Source organism: Hippopotamus amphibius, chromosome 4, assembly GCF_030028045.1.
Source record: "Hippopotamus amphibius kiboko isolate mHipAmp2 chromosome 4, mHipAmp2.hap2, whole genome shotgun sequence".
Classification (NCBI taxonomy): Eukaryota; Metazoa; Chordata; class Mammalia; order Artiodactyla; family Hippopotamidae; genus Hippopotamus; species Hippopotamus amphibius.
The window spans coordinates 75,700,929-75,719,406 of NC_080189.1; the positions used below are offsets into that span (position 1 = coordinate 75,700,929).

General features: G+C 47.6%; 1 protein-coding gene across 2 annotated transcripts in view; it reads left to right on the forward strand.

The window, feature by feature from the left end:
• Positions 1-18,478, forward strand: part of TNS3 (tensin 3) — a 246,418-nt gene that overhangs the window by 36,602 nt on the left and 191,338 nt on the right. Inside the window, exons 2-3 of one of the 2 annotated variants that reach the window (XM_057731399.1) lie at positions 8,968-9,079; positions 9,572-9,655. The gene's annotated coding sequence lies outside the window, so the exon portion shown is untranslated. The remainder of the gene's footprint in view (positions 1-8,967; positions 9,080-9,571; positions 9,656-18,478) is intronic. The other variant, XM_057731401.1, reaches the window with a different exon arrangement.

An 18,478-nucleotide genomic window follows, 5' to 3' on the forward strand; every position in this document is an offset into this window, starting at 1 on the left:
CGAGAGACTGTCTGTGATCCGTGATTCTCACCGACTGTGACAACCCACTTTGCTGTCATCTGTGAGGTGTGATCACATGCGTGTGACATTATTAGTAATAAAGTTTGGGAATTTTCTGAATGATGTATCTTTTAACGATGTAAGAGGAGACTCAGGTGTCCCTATGAAAACACCCGTTTGTCTTCCAACCTGGCAGCCACGGGCCTAGGAGCACTGGTGCTCAGGACCATCATTTCCAGGGGCCCCATAGAGTGCAGAGCCCTGTCCTTGAGTTCAGGGAGCTTTATCATTTTGGAAGTTACCTGCTGTTTGCTGGGATTCAGGTTCCTTCTTCTGGTTCCATGGGTGAGACTGGTGATAGGTCCAGCTGACTTCTGGAAAAAGTGTCTGCATCGTGTGCCCCGGACAGCAGAATAGTGTGCTTCTCGCTCGGCTTGTAGACACAGCTCCGGGCTCCGTCTTGTGTTTGATGCTGGGGACTCAAATGAATCCAATACAGATGTGTGTTCTTAGGGGTCCTGCGGTCACGTGGGGGTGAGGGATGTGTATGAAGAAATAGCACTGAGAGATGTTTGCAAAAACTAAAGTTTGACTACTCTATAGAAAAAGTGAATAATGATGAATGAATCTAGAAAATGAATTAATGAACAAAGGAATAAATGAATACAGAGACAGATGAATAATAATCTTATTTGATGGGGGTAAATGAGAATGAATGGGTGGCTGCCAGGTGAAGAATCAAAAGCCAGAATGGCGTGTTCCTGTTTTGTGTGTGTGTGTGTGCGCGCGCGCGCATGTGTGTGTGCGTGTGTGTGTGTGTGTGTGTGTGTGTGTGTATGTGGTTGACAGTCGACGAGCAGCTTTGCTATTCCACACCAGAAATGGAAAGATGGGTATTCGGTGCCAGAACCTGAGAGGTTAATGCTGGCCTTTGAATTGATGGCTGGAATTCGCACATGTGTTAACCATAAAGGCCCAGGTCTAGCCCACCCAGACTGCTCTCCAAAGCTAAGACATTTGGAGTTGCAAGCAGAGTTGAAGATCTGAAGTCAGAGTGCTAGACCAACACAGGTCATTAGTACTGCACCCTGGGCTGGGCGCGGAGGCAGGCCGAGTCACTAGGGCACACGGTGCTGCTGTGGGCACACCGTGAGCCAGCGGGTCAGGCCACACAGGACATCGCCTCAGCGGAACATGTCCACTATCAAGGGAGCGTTTCCCAGGGGCGGGTTGCCAGAGCTTCTCATGGTGGAAAGAGAAGATCCACTGCTCCACGACCCCAGCCCATGATAATTCAGTCCTCTGGGGTCTGATGAACATTGAAAAAGGGCCATTCTGTCTGTGGAGCATGCCTGCCCTCCCCTCTGGGCTGTCCTTCAGGCTAAGTGATGCTTCCACTTTCCAGGTGTCTGGCTTCCTCTTCATGTGACACCCTGTCCCCACCATCCCAGTCACCTTCACTTCCTTAAAAAAAAAAAAAGAATTAAAAACAGGTTTTTAATTTCCTTCTAAAAGTCACAGACCCAGAGAGGAAAACGGGATGTGATTTGCTGGGAGCTGGATGGCCCTCCAGGTTGTAAGGAGAGGGAGGCGTGTGGCGGATCCCAGACCCCAGGTGTGGAAGGCCCCCCCTAATCATTTGCTTTGAGCTTGCTGGAACGTCTACCTGGTTCTCATCCCTCTTTGGCAAGGCTGCTCCTTGTTTTTCTTAGTTGAAGAGGCGAATTGGAAAGAAAGCCTTTCTGCATTAGCGTTTTCCTTCTTTCCACTCCAAAGCCACTGTTTGCTAGCAGTGTAGATTACCAGTGATACTGACCATTACAGATGCAGGTTTACTGGACATTCTACAAGATTTAAAATCCCGAAAGCCAAAGAGCCTGCGGGTTTTGATTTTAAGCCCCTGGGTCTGCATTCTTGGAGAGGTCTGAAATCCTAGTCAAGCTGTACTCCAGCCAAAGGCGGGGGTCATCCAGTGGGAGGGCGGAGGGCTACGGAGGGCGATGGAAGCTTTGCCCCCCACCCCTGCTCTAGGAGGCGTTTCCTCTCCACTTTTCCTGGGTTTGGCTGAGAAGCCTTTTGCCTCCTCTCTGGAGCTGCGGTCTCGGGCGGGGGAGGGAGGGCTAATTCGTGTCAGATGGAGGGGCGCCGGGGGACGGGGCGCTCACTCGTCTGGCTTTTGTTCCCGGCATCTGACTTCTGACGGCAGAGTAGACTTGGAGTTGGAGGCCGCTTCTTTTCGGGGCTCCCGGGGTCGAACGTTTCCTGACTCCCACACGCAGGGGCGCAGGAGGCGTACCTGCCAGGCATCGCCGCCGGGGAGGGGTCCACGCCTACCTCGGCCTTCCTCGCCTGACCGCGCTCTCTGCTGGGGCCGGGGCGGCCATGCGGCTGCGCGCCCTGACCCCCGGGCCGCCTGGAGGGTGCGCACGCGGAGCCCGAGCGCGGAGGCACCGGCGCCAGGTGAGTGGGCGCTCCGAGGCGGGGGAGGGGCGCTGGGGCAAGGGTCGAGGTGCTGGGATGGGCACGAGGGCGCGCAGGGAGCTGGGACCGGATGGAGGCGCTGGGAAGGCGGGCGCTTTGGGGTTGGTGCGCGTGTGTGCTTGTGTGTGCCTGCGTACCCCAGTCTGCTCCGTGCACTCTTGAATGCGCGTGCACCTTCACGCGTGTGCCCCTCGTCTCTGTGCGTGCTCACATGTCCCCAAGTGCGCGTGTGTCCTTGTCTGTGCACCCGTGTGCACTTTCGCGCGCGTGTCCCGTGTGTGCCCGTGTGTGCGGGTGTTACTTGAACAGGAAAGGACGAGAGAAGGAAAGAAGGGCCTTGCCTGGTGGAAGGCCGGTCCCCTGGTGAGCTCACATGAAGTGGGATACGGTTCTGGCTTAATTTTCTAATCCAACTCCCTCTTGAACACACTTCCTTGGACTCCTTTCCTGGAATGGAAGTAGGACATTGGCAATTTCGTGGACGTGCCTCATAGCCTGTGTTTCCTGTGAAGGAAAAGGGTGCTTAGCTCTGTGCCTATGTGAGGATGCACTAGCATTGTTGCAGAAGTGCAAGTTAACCAGGGCCATATTACAATACTCCTGGGATGGTCACCCATGGTGTTTGAATTAAACGGAGCAGATACCGGGGGCCGCTCCTTACTAGGTTCAGCAATCCTTTCTCTAATACTTAGGCATTTATTGCATTTGTTTTCCTGGAAACTTGTGTAAGTTCTGAGGAGTGAGAAGCTGTCAAAATGTCAACTACATCATATCACTTTGAATTGTGCTGCATTCTATTTTTAGTTTAACAATCAAAGGCTATTGCTGGGAAGCTTGGGGACAGTGTCCCTGTACCCTGGGTCCTGTGGCTGCTGGTGGGTGGAAACATCTCTGGTCAGGATCACCCCAGAGGTTTGGGATCTGCTCTGCGCATGCAGGAAATTTTAGTGGCGTTTAACTTCAGAGTCAAGTTGCTTGGTGTTTTTGCTCAGTGTTTTTGCCTCCCTAGACTGCTACTGAAGGTTTCCCAAGTACGAAAACACACACCTAAATCCTCTTTCCTGAAAGGAAAACGTAGCTTGGATTGTGCTGATTTAGCCTTTGTGTGGGTAACTGTTGCTACTGCAACATTAGCCCAGAGAATCTAGCAGAGAGGTCTGTGAGGTTTTGCATTTTCGCAGAGCAGAACAGAGCAGAAGGTTACCCTTCTGTGCTCCTGTGGCGCACTTCCTCACTCAATTTTGCAGAGATTTTTCTTTCTAAAAAGAGACCTCACAATCAAGACCAGCACTAATTACCCTGAACCCCTCAGGGAGTCCTTGTGGAACCAGCAGCCTTGCTCTCTACCCTTCCAACTGTCTGCTCCTAACAATTAAATGCAATTTAGATTCCTGAACTGAGCCTGCTAAATGTTTCCTCGTTTCTGCCTCCCCTGTCCCCTGTGCTCTCATGGGCCCCGCCTCTTTGGGAGAAATGAAAGCACAGTATCAGGTGAAAACAAAGGCAGTCTAATCCCGTCTAGGCTCACTTCACAATGGAGATGTTATGTACAGATGAAGCGTGAGCAGATGTTATTACACTATCTGAAATGAATTCCTCCGCCATCCAGCCATCGAAATGGCTTCAGCCTCCCCACAGCACCTCTGCTGTTTCCTTCCTCCAGGCTTCTAGCTGTGGCCCAGCCAGCAAGAAAATCACGGGAACACAGTGCCTCTTTCTCCCTGGTTGTAATAAAGGTATTTATAAGGAATAAAAGGTCACAGTATCCCCCGCTGGCCCACAGAATACAGCCGATTCATTCAGTCAACAGATATTAATTGAGGGTCCACGCTTCGCTGTCTGCCAGGCACTGTGCTGGGCCTTGGAAGACAAATGGAAAAGCGCCGGGCGTCCTGCCTCTAGGAAATTACACAGGAGAGAAGGCGTACAAACAACTAACTGAAATATGAGGGGGGTGGAGGTATGTGCCAACTGGGGGATTACGATAGAGGGCTGTGTTTGTCAGCTGCTTGAATGCCTGCTCCTGTCGGAGCGTGAGACTGGGGTGGAGACTGGGTCTGAGCCCATATCCCTTATCCGTTGGCTGTGTGGTCTTCATCTGGCATCCTAGTGCCCCCATTTGCAGAAGAGTGGTGGTGATGGTTACAGCACAGAGGGCCCTGCCAATGTCATGAACTTCATGAGAGCAGCACCTTCGTCCCTCTTTTGTATTGAGTACAAGAGCCCTGCTGTCAAAAAGTACACAGTCTCTTGAAAAAAACCAGAAACAAGCATGGAAAGAAGCACATAATAACAGTGCCTTATGTGTATGTAGAATAGCTTCTTATAGCAGGTTTATTATATATGTAGGCTCTCAGTCCCAGCTGCAGATTAGAATCACTGAAGGGGCTTTGAAAAAAATTGTAGTCTGGTCCCACCTCCAGATAATCTGTTTTAATTGGTTTGGGGTGGAGCTTAGGAGCAGCAGTTTAAAAACTCTGCCCAAGTGCTTCCAAGTGCCAGTGTTCATAACTGGCACCTGCCATAGCATTTGACCGTTTACAGTAGCTCGGTTAATAGGCAGGAGGGGGTGGGTGTCCTTTCCCTTGAAGAGAGGTATGGCTTGCCCCATGTCATACAGCTTGTACTGCAGGTGGCAGAACAGGTGAGAAGATTTCTGCTTCGTGCAGGACACTTTGCCTCGTTTGACAGGCTTGACAATATCAACACCAGGGGATCCGTGCTTGAGTGATGAGACTGCTGTAGGATTGCTGAGGAGCTTGAAGTGGTCAGGAAGGACTTGGGGAAGGGTGGGACTAGAAATGGTCACAATAGAAAACTATACGTTACCAGCATTCCAGACAGCTTGAGTAGCAGGGGAAAGTTTGGGGATGGCCAAAGCATTCTTTAAAGTTGGAATGACATGTTAGAAAGAGTTCTCTGCCATTTCCAGACCATTGGTAGTTGCACATGGGGTTCTCCATCTCTGCTATTGGTCAAGGAATAAGGAGCTGTGGTCCATGTGCTGCTTATTTGCTCTTCCTTTTATCAGTCTCGGAGGAGCATTTGCTTCATTGAAAATTAGGATTCCAGGTGTTCATTCAACACCTCATATTTGTTAATTATGTAGAATCCCAAGAGTATACTTTCTTTGAAACTCTTTAATGTTTTTATACTAAAGACACATTTTCAAACTATAATAGAAAACATCAAATTGTACACTTAAATATGTGCAGTCTTCAAAGTTGTTTTGGGAGTTTTAAGTACTTCGTTTTTTTAAGTTTTTAAAAAAATATTTATTTATTTATTGGTTGCATTGGGTCTTCATTACTGTGTGTGGGCTTTCTCTAGTTGTGGATCACGGGCTCCAGGCACGAGGGCTTCAGTAGTTGCGGCATGTAGGCACAGTAGTTGTGGCTCACAGGCTCTAGAGTGCAGGCTCAGTAGTTGTGGCTCACAGGCTTAGTTGCTCCGTGGCATGTGGGATCTTCCTGGCCCAGGGATCGAACCCATGTACCCTGCACTGGGAGGCGGATTCTTAACCACTGTGCCACCAGGGAAGTCCCAGTTATTATTATTGATAAAAATAATGATTAATTATTGAGAAGGGATATATTAGTTTGCTAGGGTTGCCATAACCAAATAACACAGACTGGGTGGCTTAAACAACAGAAATTAATTTTCTTGCAGTTCAGGAGCCTGGAAGTCCAAGGTCAAGGTACTTTATATTGCTACACTGTGTTTTCACTTGGGTTGTTTTTTTTTTTTTTGAATGAGAAATCTGCTCTTATTCTAATGATTGCTCCCCTGAGTGTAAGGTGTCTCTGGCGCCCCCCCTCCGCCCCCCCGGCTGCTTTTAAGATCTTTTTTTTTTTTAATTGAACTATAGTTGATTTACAGTGTTGTGTTAGTTTCAGGTGTACAACAAAGTGATTCATTTATATATATATTTTTTTTTCCAGATTATTTTCCATTATAGGTTATTACAAGATATTGAATATACGCTTCTGTGCTATACAGTATATCTTTGTTGCTTATCTATTTTATGTATAATAGTTTGCATCCGTTATTCCCTACTCCTAATTTATCTCTCCCTTTCCCCCTTTCCCTTTTCGTAACCATAAGTTTGTTTTCTATGTCTGTGAGTCTGTTTCTGTTTTGTATATAGATTCATTTAAGATTGTTTCTTTATGACTGGATTTGAGCAATTTGGTTATCATGTGCCTTGATGTAGTTTCTGTCATGTTTCTTGTGCTTGAGATTTTTTGAGTTTCTTGGATCTATGGGTTTAGATAGTTTTCCTCATGCTTTGGAAAAGTTTCAGCCATTATTTCTTCAAATATCCCTCCACCCACCCATCTTCCTTCGGGGGCTTTCAGGCTGTTTGAAGTTGTCCCACAGCTCACTGAAACTCTTTTTGTTTGTTTATTTATTTATTTACTTAGGTTGTCTTTTCTTTCTGTGCTTTATTTTGGTAAATTTGTATGGTGATGTCTTCAGATTCATTAATCTGTTCTATTGCGGTGTCTAATTTGCCAATAATCCCATCCAGTGTATTTTTCATCTCAGATATTTACATTTTATTCTATAAATGTTTCATTTGGATCTTTTTGAACAAATCGAATATGATTATAATACCTCTCAATATCTTGTCTGCTTATTCTTGTCAGTTCAGGGTCACTTTCAATTGATTGATTATTCTCATTATGAGTTATGTTTCCCTGCTGTTTTGCATGCCTGATAATTTTTTGGTTGGATACCAGACATGGTGAATTTTACCTTATTGGGTGCTGGATATTTTTTTTATCCCTACAAATATTCTTGAGCTTTGTTCTGGAATGCAGTTAAATTACTTGGAGAGAACAGGAGCAGTGTTCAGCCTATAGTTAATCATTCCCCACTTTTGAGGCAAGATCCTGTTTTTTGTGCAGTATCCCCTAAGTCTTCAGATTTTCTGGTCTGCTGTGGGAGGAAGGACTATTCTCAGCTCTGTGTGAGCACTGTTTTCTCAAATCCTTTCTGGTGGTTCTTTCTCCAGCCTTGGACGGCTTCCTGAAACATGAGTGTGCATATGCACGCATGTGCACACGCTCATCAGTACTGTGCTGAATGCTTCAGAGGGCCTTTGCACAGATCTCAAGAGTTCTTTGCAGCTCTCTCTTCTCTGGTGCTCCAGCTAGTAAGCTGTTGCTGGCTTATTCAGCCTGAACTCTTAACTCCTTTCCTTCTACCCATGTCGTACGCTGGTTCCCCCTTTCCTCTCTGCATCCTGGAAACTTTCTCCATGTAGGATTTGGGGCAGTTGTAGTGCTCACCTCATTTTTTCCTGTCTCTGAGAAACTAGATAGGTTAAATTGCCTATTCATGAACATCCTATAAAGAGAATCATTCACTGTGTGCTCGTGTCTGACTTCTTTCATTCAGCATAATAATGCTTTTGATGTTCACCCACGATGTTGCCTGTATTAGTAGCTTGCTCTTGTGTATACCCAGACGATATTCTATTTTATGAATGTACCATAAAGTATTTAACCAGGCTCTTTGCGATCGGCGTTTGGGTTACTATTAAATAAGGTGGCTCTGATCAAATATGTCTTTATGGACATATTTTTTTTTTAGTATCTGTAAGAGTGGAATTGCTGAGTCATAAGACTGGTGTAGATTTAAAAATATGTATAAGGAATTGTCAAGCTGTTTTCCAAAGTAGTTGTACCATTCTTCTCTCATTCTCGGTAACATTTTGTCTTCTCAACGAATTTTAGCTATTCTGGTGTAAGTAATGACCTCTGTGAGTCCATGTGGATATAGGTTATGTTAGAATACACTATCACATATCTGCAAATGGGGATATGATTGGTGTTTGGTGTTGAAGGCAAACTGAATTTTTATAAGACTCTCAGCTACAGCTATGACCCTTGACACTACAAACACGGATTTGGTAGATAAGTAGTTCATCTCCTCCCAGTGCCGGTATGTGTGATGGATTCAGTGCTGTACCAGGTGTGAGGAGGAACCGCCTAACTTGTCACCCTGGTCTGGTGACAGCTTCTCCTCCAGTATATCAGTTCAGAGAGGCTAAGGGGCCAAAGGCCCATCAGTTAGTGTCCTCTGCTATAATCATGCAGTTCGCTGATTGTTTCTTTCAGAGGAAAAAGCATTAAGACTCTGGGAACGCGTGTGGATTCCTTTATCACAGAAGTGATGGTTGTAAGCCTGCAGTTTGGAAGCTAATATGCGATCACATAAGCTCTTCACCCAGGGGATTACAAGCTGGGCGCGTGTGGGCCGCCACCAGGGCTCTGGCACCGGGTGTGCTGACGGGGTATCCTGGGCCATGGGGATCTCAGCCTTGGCAACGTGCTGTCTCATTTTTCTCTGTTTGCCTGGTCAAGTTCCTGTTTCAGCTCTTCACCATCTCGCCTGGATTTATTATCTCCTGAAAGGGGAAAGGAGGAGCAAACGGACTAAGAATGGAAGAGCTGACACTTTCTCTCTTTACTTTTTCAGCCAGAAGAATTAACTGCGGGTCTGCACAGTTTTAAGAACAAGGCCTTTAAAAAAGCCAGAGTCTGTGCGGTTTGCAAACAGATTATCGAAGGTCGAGGGATTTCATGTCGAGGTGAGTCTGCGTTCATTGTTCCCATGCCTATTAAACTGAAGCAAAGCAGGCAAACAAAAAACCAAAATGAAACCTTCTTTTGGGAGTTTCCAAAAGTTAAATCATGGAATTCCCCAACATAACCCAACTTTTCCCCCACCCTCACTGGACAGGGACCGACTGTATTTACACAGATAAGTGCTCATGAGAAAGTTTTCTAGAAGGAGCAAAGCTAGTCATATGGGAGAGGGGGCAGCAACAAGTGGCTCTTGACTTATTTTCCGTCTTTCCTGTAGTGTCGGCAGCTCGAGTTATTCCGTTTTATTTTCTGATCTCTTACCAGAGTTTACAAATGAAAATTTTCTGCTCTTTTGAGTTCATTGCGTTCAACACCCTTTCAGCGTGTTGTCAGGCATTGTCCTGGTCAGTAAACACAGCCACCAGCTTCACTATTTGGTGCTTAAACCCCAGGTCATCGATGCAACTTTCTGTTTTTTGTTGCTTTCATGTTAGTAAATCTGTACAACGAACATGTGAGGAGGACGTCTCCTGTTTCCCTTGAACATTAGAATCGTGGTTCTGTGCCTCAGAGCAAAGGTAGGTTGGGGGAACTGGGAAGAGGCTTCAGGCTGCTCCGGGGCGTCTGAGCATTGGTGGATTTAGGGTTTCCTCCATGGAATATTTCCAGGGTTTACCTCTAGGCTCGCCTTCCTCCCCGTGCACCGTCCCTGATGGCTGCTTCAGGGTTGGGCGGCCTTGAGGAAGGATGCACGGTGGTCACACTTCAGTGGCACCCGAGAGTGGGCGGGAGGCAGGCGTGGCCCCCTCCTCTGAAGGGCCCCTCCACGGCCAGTGCTGACCGTGCCCTGGAGCCATCACCAACTCCTGCCTCCTCCCCTAGCCCCACGGCCTCATGGGGGCGCCAGAAGTCCCCCGCAACCTGACCCCCCAGGGGTCTCTATTTCAGAGTGGACGCACCTGCTTCTCAGAGGTCATGGCACTTTCACCTTGTCCCTGGATGCAGCCTGTCTCACGGGGCCTGGTGGTTCCTCTCCACACAGAAAGGGTGAGCCGGGCCCCGGGCGCTGAAGGGTCGCCTGTGGGGGTGCACGTGGAACATGGATCTAGCACCTGGCCTCCTCGGCACAGGCCCTCTCCCCATATCACAGGCCTGCGTAGGTGTGTACATACATGTACACATACATGTGCAAACACATGCACGCACACATGCTCACAGGCGCATATGCACACACGTGGAAATGTAGAGGAGGGCGTGACAGAGACAGGGCTGGGCTAGGGGCACAGGCTGGTGCCCTGAGTCTGTCGGGGCAAAGTCTCCTGCTCTGAGCCCATGACGTGGTTGTGACCATTCTCCGGACAGCTGGCGCGAGGTCTGGATGAGATGGGTGTGAGCTGCTTAGCCCACGTTCTGGTACTTAGCTTTGCAGCTGCTGTGATGATTATTTTTTCTCAATGCCCCCAACTGAGTGTGCTGTGGGCGAGTCCCACAGCGTGACACCTGGGGTCCTCATCTGGCTGCTGTCCACATGTGCAGGTCATGAGCCGCAGGCCCCAGGTGGTGTAGCTCCATAGGTACGAGGGCTCTGTTTCCCACTGACGTTTAACAGCGTCCTGGTTGTGATAGATTGTCTCTTTGAAGAGTCAGTTTCCTTTTCATCTCTGTTCAGCTGAGGCCTGAGCTGACTGAGGAGCTATCCCAAATGTCCTTTTTAAAATCTCAGTACTTCTGCTCTAACCACCTACAGGAAACTTTCTTTTCAGAGTAAATAGAAGCAGAGAGCTCTGATCAGCTCGGAGACAGTGGTGCCCAGCAGCCAGGCTTTCCCATCAGGCTGGCGCCTGGCTCCCTTCTTGCTTCTGGGGATGCTCACGGCCCCCAGCACTGTCCAGGGCTTGGCGTGAGAGCACAAATTCTGGGCTTGCACCTCGCTCCCTGTCCTGCAGCTTCCCAGGCTCGTAGCGGCCAGGAAGGGGCCCAGATTATCCTTGGGTTCTTAACCATCTGTTTTATGGCATTTTTAGCGTGTAGTGTGTGAAATGTTGGAGCAGTGTGAGTGGCACCTGGTTGTGCGTGTACTGGGTTGTGCACCCTCTGGAATTCTGTTAGCGGAGGCAGTGAGATCTCAGGATCCCACTGTGCGCTGCGTTGCCCGAGGCTGTCTTGGCCCTGAGGACCCTGTGCGCCCCCAACACGGAAGGGCGGGAAGGCGGGAGGGTGGAAGTACAGCGACAGGCTGGCCTTGTGCAGTGCTATCTTGTGACCTGTTTGTCTCACGCTTCTCTGCTCCAAGAATCGCTGCGTGATTATGTTTTATCTCACAGGCTAGCCCCATGGAGATCGCTTTTTTGACCCATCTACTTTTTTCTTCCTTGAAGAAAATCATTCACTGACAATTGTCCCATAGTGCCCTCTCCTGCAGGGGGTTCATCTCCATGTCTCATTTCCCCACAGGGACACTCTGCCACTGTCTCCGTGTGTGGGGAAACCAGGGTGCACACGATGTGGCCCCGAGGCGCCCACCCCCGTTTGTTGCCCTGGCACTTGGCTGGGATGGTTTGCATGGTTTGGAGGCAGTAGAAATAGATCAGGTATTGGGTGCGGGTCCCGGGGCCGCTCCTCTCTCATGTTCCCCTTCCCAGTGTGCACGCCCCAGCACACATGCCACGCTTCTCATTCAAACTTGGCCTCTCCTTGTGTCGTCTCAAGGCTGTGTTCCTCTGTTCTGAGCCCTCCAGCCGAGGGGGCATGTATGGACTCGCCCTGAGGGGCCCTGGGTCCACCTGCTGTGGCTGCGTGGTGGTACTTGCCACCTTGAAGCATATGGCCAGGAGCGCTGGCTAGCAGAAGCCACCTCTGGGGTACGTGCGGCTCCAGGAAGCCACTTCTTTGGCCAAAGATCTCAGATGCCTGGGTGTGGGCTCTGGAGAGCTGTGCTACTGGGAGAAGAAACTGGGAGCAGGTCCGCATGAGGGACAAGGCCCAGGCATCAGGGATGCCTGCGTGCCCGGGGTCCCACGTGGGTTCCAGGGCAGGCAGCAGGCGGTGTGGAAGGAAGGCGCAGCGGCGGGCACCTGTGGAGGCACCACGTCAGGATTTCTGGGTCCAGCGTGGGGTGCGTTCATAATGTGGTGAGTGTCACATGTGCGTTGAGGGGCTGGAGATTTGCCTATATCAGTTAGTGAGATGTCTGCCGACTTCTCTCCAGAAAAAGGTTTTCTAGAACTCCCTCATTTGGTGGAACTTAAACACCTATGAGAATACTCAGTAGGTTATCATATTTATGTATCTAACTGTAATAACTGTGTTAATAAACAGTAGCTACTCTTTTTTTGAGAAGGAAAGGACTCTATGTGCCAGGAGTCCTTTAGCCATTATCTTTCTTTTTTTAAAAATATTTATCTATTTTATCTTTGGCTGTGTCGGGTCTTAGTTGTGGCATTCGGGATCTTCATTGCGGCATGCAGACTTCTCTCTAGTTGTGGCATGTGGGCTCCAGAGTGCGTGGGCTCTGTAGTTGCGGCATGCAGGCTCTCTAGTTGTGGCTCGTGTGCTCAGTAGTTGTGGTGGTGCTCAGGCTTAGTTGCCCCGTGGCATGTGGGATTTTAGTTCCCCAACCAGGGATCAAACCCACATTCCCTGCATTGGAAGGCAGATTCTTAACCACTGGATGGCCCGAGAAGTCCCTAGACATTATCCTCTTAAATTAAATTCAGTTGCTGTGTGTGGGAGATGCAAGTCTCCGTCCTCGGGTGGTTGTGACAGTCTGCCTCTTACAGATGCAGTCATGTGTGACACACACCCTGACACTGTCAAGGGAAAAGGCCTACGGCAGTGACCATAGGGACAGAAACATGAGAGTCAGGGTTTTACATGTGCTGTTGCTGGGTGGCTATCTTCATTTTAGCTGTGGTTCTTGTCAGCATCCTGAGGGCCTGGCTTTTTCCCCTTCTACACCGCATCCCTCTAGTTGGGCAGGGGCAGGATGGGGGGGTGTTGCTGGATTGGGAGCCCGACATAGTCACTGTGGGTGTAGATGGGGCCTGGCAGGGTCAGTGGTTGGCTCCTGCAGAAGAAGCTGTGGCCCTGGACAGGCCCCTTTCCTGGCCCTCAGATTTACAGTTTGCACGTTGAGTAATAAATCTCTAGGATTTCTTCCTTTTGTCAGTAAGCTGTACAAATACCATAAAACACCCAGGCAATTTAGTAGTTTTCTCTCCTTACAGTTTAGATGTATGTTGTATACATTTGCAGGGTGAGCCTGTGTGTATGTGCTGCCTGCAGACATTACGTGTCTTCTCTCAGTAACTGTGCACACGCTGTGCGAGGTCTTGGTGGAGAGACCCTTCCTTTGGTTCATTTCTGGAGAAGCAGCAGGGCGCGGTGGAGGGGAGCATGGACCCTGGAGACAGGCTGCCAGGGTTCCTGCCCTGCCTCTCAGTGCTTGAATTTTCTTTTAGAGTCATTGTGTGAGTAACAGATGAAATGCACCAGGAACACAAAGAACATTGATCGGCTCAAGGAAGTGTCTAGTAGCGTTAGTGATGATGGCCGTGGTGATGCTGTTATTCCCGTTGGTTCTGGTGACATTGGTGATGGTGGTGATGGGGGTGGTGATGGCGGAGGAGGGTTCGGTGTGTAGTCTGTGACTCTGGCATAATATTTTTACTGTTCTTTTTCTAGCTTGCTCTTGACCTTCAAGTCCCTTATTTTCACATTTTAACCTATTTTGCCACAAATTCTTTATGTGGTTAACTTAGGAAAAACATTTCATTTTTAAGAAGCTGTGTTTGCATGTAGAGGCTCCCTTACCCCTACTTCTCAAACTAATTATAGGGAAAGTCACAGATGGGGGAAGTATCTGGTTGTGGTTTGCCTCCTGCCGCTCAGAACCCCACTGAAGCAGCTCCTGCTGTGCCCTCCCCACCAGCCAGGGCTTTGAACGGGTGACCTGTTCTCACTGCTCCACTGAGATCCTTCAGGTGGCTTAACTGGCCCAGTTTCCATTGACAATCCTTCTACAAACCCACACTTGAGGGCACTGGCATGGTTGATCTTGGTGTTCTAGTCCTCAGTGGGTGAATCTTTTTTTTTTTGGCTGTGTTGGGTCTTCATTGCTGTGCGTGGGCTTTCTTTAGTTGTGGCGAGCAGAAGATGCTCTTCGTTGTGGTGCATGGGCTTCTCGTTGCAGTGGCTTCTCTTGTGGAGCAGGGGCTCTAGAGCACAGGCTCAGTAGTTGTGGTGCTTCGTTGCTCCACAGCGTGTGGGATCTTCCCGGACCAGGGATTGAACCCGTGTCCCCTGCATTGGCAGGCGGATTCTTAACCCCTGCGCCACCAGGAAAGTCCCTCAGTGGGTGAGTCTTTTCCTGGATGTTGAGTCGCAAGTTCTGCGGCATTTGGCCCCGTCGGGGAGATGGATCCAGAGAGGATGCAGGTCAGATCAAACAGAAGTAATCTCATAGGGAGAGGTGGTGGAATAGGAGCAAACAGACTGGAATGGAAAAAAATAAAGAAATGCTAGGGAGGAGGCTGAAGGAAATGAAGGTTGGGAAAGGGAGCAGTAAAAAGGCCAGAGGGAAAATGGGACGGAGGGGGTTTTGTAAGGAATATTGGATAATGACTTCTTCCCTTCAGTTAACTGAACACATATTAAGCACTTGCTAGAGTAAAAAGATGAAAAAGCCGGGCCCTGTCAGAGAGGAGCTGAAAATCTGAGGGGGGAGCCCTGTGAGTGGGAAGCTCAGAGTCTGAGGGGGGGCGTCCTGTCTGTAGGGAGCTGAAAATCTGAGGGGGGAGCCCTGTCTGTGAGGAGCTCAGAGTCTACAGTGTACTAAGGGATTATAGACAAAACCTAGGGCTGCATGGGCTAATGGGCAGGTGTAGATACTCAGCACTTGCTTTGCACCAGGTGCTGAGTTAGAACCCCAGGACGTGGTGGCAGTTAGGACCCACGGGGTGAGGAAAAGGAGCACGTGACCAAGCAGTGAATGTGGCGTTGGGCCCTCTGCCCTCTGCTGTGGGTGTCTGGCCCCCCGTCCCATGTAGCTGGTGACCGTGGACGCGGATAAGCTGGTGAGCTTGAGGGCAGAGGCAGGAGGAGGAGAGAGAGACACCCAGGGCTCATCTCTCTCGGTAAATATGTGCAGAGTGTTGTATGACAAGCCCCTGAGAGGGTGGCCTGGATTCCCAAGGCTCCTGGAGGTGTCAGGAGAATAGCAGTTCCAAGACAACGTGGAACAATGTGGGGCGTTTCGGAGCCTGGCGCTCTGGGCAGTCGCTGCTGCAGTGGGAGCAGATTCCTACCCATGACTTTGGAAACCCCTGTTTGACCAGGGAGCCGAGTGTGGAATGCAGACCCCAGACTTGTGGAGGCGAGGATTCCGTGTCATTAATTCCTGGAAGCTCATGAGAAATGCACTGGCCACATACCCCCTCCCAGGTTGGAGAAAGGCTCTTGACGGGAAGTGCTGAGGGAACCTTAGGGAGCTGACCCTGGACCTTGGCCTTGAACTCAACCCACTCTTTCATTTGACGATTCTCTGCTTTTCAGTTTTGCAAGTCATTGGATGAAAAGTGGTGTCTCGCTCTATTGTGTTTTTCATTCATTGATCATCACTGACGCTGAGCATCTAAAAAGATACAGAAAAGATGTCTGTAATGTTTATTTAGTAAACTAGCCTTTCAAATCCTTGGCTTATTTAAAAAATTATTTTTTCTTCTTGGTTTCTAAGAATTCATTATATTATAACGTTAATCTTTCTGTCATTAAATTAGGTAGAACTTTTGCCAATTTTCGATGGATTTTGACCTACAGAGATGTCAATTCCTTACCATTCCAGCTTACATACTGCAAATATTGTGAGCAGTTCCTTGCCTCGTTTTGTTTGTGGAGTGTTTGCCATGTGAAAGCTTGAAGGTTCAGCTTGTTTGAATCTACCCATCATTTCACTTAATTTCTGTTTTTGTTCCTATTTAAGAATGCCTTCCCTTCTCTACAGTCATAAAGATGTTCTACAGTACTTTATCCTAATATTCATTTCTGCTTTTCCAATTCTGATACAGTTTCACAATTTCATGGTTGATTCATCTGGAATTCATGTTATTTAGGTTATTTTTCATGAGCGAGCTGGTTTTCCCAGCATGATTTGTTGTGGGGCTCGTCCTTTTGTAACTGAGTGTAATGAAGTCTTTCCCCTATGCCGACTTCCCCTGTGTGGACCAGCCCATAGCACATGGCTGTTTTTACAGAGTTTGTACTGTACATAGTTTTATCTCTTTTCACCTTGCCTATTATAAGCATTGTCACATGTTAGCTTTTTAGAAGTTATGATTTTTAAATAGCTACTCATTATTTTATTTGTAGATATAAATTTTCTTCTTTATTGCTTCAGTAACTTCTTTTCTCATGGCAGAAAGGAGTCTTTGATGTCTCTTTGGCCTACTCCTCATTACGTACCATGAGAAGAGTGGCATTATTTTTATATATGAGGGTGAGTCAAAAATTATCTGCACTCCAGTTATATTAAAACTTCTGTTGGCCACACTGTCTTATCAGTGCTTTCTATTCAAGGCTACTGTCTCCCTAGTCACTGCTGTGCAGGTGTGAATGTGTTATATCAGTTCATTTGTATTTGTGGCACAAGCAAAAATGGATGCCCCACTTGTGATTTGCACGAAAGGAGAACAGTGTGCTGTGATTCTTTTTTTGTGGGCTGAGGGTGTGCACGTCCACACACCCCTGCCCCCACTGTCGACACTCTGCAAAAACTTTGTTTTGAGGTGTTAAAGCATCCTTCCTATAGTCCTGATCTTGCTCCTTCGGACTTTCATCTGTTTGGTCCCCTGAAAGCAGCCCTACAAGGATGAAGATTCACTTCTGATGAAGAAGTGAAGACAGCAGTGCATTCGTGGCTTGCACCTCAGCCTAAAACATTTTTTAATGAGGGAACACGAAAGCTTGTTGACAAATGGACAAAGTGTATTGAAAAGCAAGGAGATCATGTTGAAAAATGATGTATTTGTCTCTTCTAAAAGTTAATTAAAGTAAATTCTACAGCCAGAGCGTGGATAATTTTTGACTCACCCTCATACATATATAGCACATGTTATATGTGACTTAGTAGGCTGGATCCTCCTAGCTGCTTCTGCATTCAGTCTATTTCAGCATGGTATCAGTTAAGGTTCTTCATTGAAACAAAACCAATAGGATGTATATACAGAAAGAAATTTACTATAAGGAATTGGTCCCCATAGTATGGAGGCTAAGTCCCATCTGGAGTCGGCAAGCTGTGACCCAGGAGAGCCAAAGTGTAGTTCCTGTCTGAGTTCTGGTCCAAAAGCAGAAGACCAGTGTGCCAGCTTGAAGACAGGGAGTTGGGCAGGGAGAAAGGATTCTTTCTTACTCCACCTTTTATTGTATTCAGGCCCTCAGTGGGTTGGATGAAGCCCACCACATTCCGGAGGACAATCAGCTTCGCTCAGTCTACAGTTTCAGATATTTTTCTCATCCAGAAACATCCTCTCAGACATGCCCAAAAAAATGTTAAATAAATAACTGGGCATGTAGTGGCTCCATGAAGTTGACATGTAAAATTAACCGTCACAAACGTGTTGTTTCGGTTGAAGTATTTGAAGAAAATCCAGCTTTACACAGATACGTGTTTGGAAAAGAAAGCATATTCTTTTTTGATATTATACCAAAACTCAAATGATAGTTTCTTAAAGTTTAGTTTCCAAAGAAGACATACAAGTAGCCAATAGGTACTTGCAGAGGTGCTCAACATCACTAATCCTGCAGGAAATGCAAATCAAAATCACAGTGAAATAATACCTCACACCTGTCAGAATGGCTGTCATGAAAAAGACAAGAAAAAACAGGCTTTGGCGAGGATGGAGAGAAAAGGGAACCCTTGTACACTGTTGGTGGGAGTATAAATTGGTTCAGCCACTGTGGAAAACTGTAGGGAGGTTCCTCAAAAAGTGAAAAATAGAACTACCATATGATTCAGCAATTCCACTCCTGGGTATGTACCAAATAAAATAGTAGGAATAATAATAGGAGATAAAATCAGTGTCTTCAAGAGATGTCTACACTCCCCTGTTGTTTGCAGCATTAATTACAATAGCCAAGACATGGAAACAACCTAAGTGTCCATCAGTGTATGATTGGATAATGAAAATGTGGCATATATATATATATATAATGAAATATTATTCAGGTGTGAAAAAGAAGGAAATACTGCCATTTGCCATCATGGATGGGCCTTGAGAGCATTATGCTCAGTGAGATAAGTCAAACAGAGGGATAAATACTGTACGATATCATTTATTTTTTTTTTATTTTAAAATTTTATTTATTTTTGGCCGTGTCAGGTCTTTGTTGCTGCACATGGGCTTTCT